The sequence below is a fragment of the Pteropus vampyrus genome, unplaced genomic scaffold, assembly GCF_000151845.1.
Source record: "Pteropus vampyrus isolate Shadow unplaced genomic scaffold, Pvam_2.0 Scaffold87, whole genome shotgun sequence".
NCBI classification, from domain to species: Eukaryota; Metazoa; Chordata; class Mammalia; order Chiroptera; family Pteropodidae; genus Pteropus; species Pteropus vampyrus.
In genome coordinates, this window is record NW_011888868.1 from 5968301 (window position 1) to 5970166 (window position 1866).

Below are 1866 nucleotides of genomic sequence, written 5' to 3' on the forward strand. Positions count from 1 at the left end.
TATATTAGTACTTCGTTCTTTTTTGTGGCCAAATAATATTCCATTATATGGATAAATCACATTTTATGTATTCATTTATTAGTTGATGGACATTTGGGTGGTTTCCATTTTTGTCTATTATGAATAATATATCTATGAATATTCTTGTACAAATTTTTCTGTGAACCTATGATTTCACTTCTTTTAGGCATATACCTATGGAGTGGAGTTGTTGTGTCATAAGGTAACTCCATGTTTGATATTTGAGAAACGTCTAAATTGTTTTACACAGCAGCTGCACCATTTTACAGTCCCACCAGCAATGTATGAGGGCTCCTATTTCTACATATCTTTGTAATACTTGTTATTACTCATCTCTTTGCTCAGTCCCCTTGAAAATAATTGCCCATGTCTCAGGTTTCTCTGGTTTTCTGCTTCCCTCCTGGCTCCTCTCCAAGATGCCCATGGAATCTGCTTCATTCTCTCTTCCCTATTTTGAGGAGTACTAAAAAGTTCTAGAATTAATTGTGATGATGGTTGCACGACTCTGTAAATATACCAAAAGTCGTAAATTATATACTTTAAGTGGGTGAATTATGTCTCAATAAAGTAGTTGAAATAGAAAAATAAGTATAATAAAGGGAGAATGAAGAAGCAGATTGTTTTGAGGCTGTTTTGGGAGCAAGTTAGCTAAGACACACCTTAAGAGACCTATGAGAGACTCTGGGCATTCATGGCTTCTACACTTATAGTTTTGCTATTCACAGGTCCATGACATAATAGCATTTGTCATTCTCCTGAGTCACAAATTGGAACATCACACACTCAAGGCTGCCTTGAGAGAGGAAGTTACTAAGCGTGTGAGCACAGCTGACTGCCAACATCTGCTCCTCTAAAATGATTATGTTCTTCTACCTTCACTGTAATATACATAATAATTTTTTATGAATAATGAACACTTTGTCTCTTTGTTTCTCCATGAAAGAAAGAAAGCCACCGCAAGTGCTAGTGAAGGCAGTAAAAAGAACATGAAAAGGTCTAATGAAAAATATATGTTTTAACAGTAATCCTTTTTATAAGGAATGGTAAAGATTTCAAGACATAAGTTTCCAAAATGACAAGGATCTGCTTTGATGGAAATAGATAAATTGAGAGAAGCCAAAACTGGGAGACCAAGGTCACGGAGACATAACCAAATGACAATTAAACAAGAAAATCATGTTCCTTGGATCTTATCCAATGCCGGACACTGCTCCTGGCCCCACTCTAGACATAGTGGGACCTTTGGAAATCCAGATCACCCTGCCATCTGGGTACTTGAAACCTATGCTGTAACATATGACCCAAACACTTGAAAATTCAAATAGGAATTCAAGAGAGAAATAGGACTTCAGAGGAGCAGCAGGAGAGATGCCACAAGGCAGGACATGGTTAATTGCTAATTGAATTGTGTGGCTGACTAGAGCTGGAGGAGTTCAGAGGCGGAAGAAGTTATTGCAGAGTAGGCTGAAGCCTGCAAAAACAGGAGAGGCCATCATTTGAGCAAGAAAAATATAAGAGGCTTTAAGAAGACCAGCCTAAAAACATCTTTCCCTTTAATACATTTAATTGAACTTCTCTTTCTTTTCCTTTGCAGGTTCAGTTCCTTCTCGTGGACCCTGGGGTCTATTTTACAGCCTAAACTTCCTAGTCCTATATAAGTTGGACCTCTTGACAGGGAGGGGTACAGAGGGAAGTGGAGAGACTTATACTAATTCCTGTATATGTCCCCATCAAAGCTTACTGCTGTGCCCTATCATCATTCATCTCCCTTCTGCTAAGATGGCCAAGCTAATATCCCTTTGATTTCCCACTGCACTCCCCAAAGTTGCTAGCAACTTGAGTCAT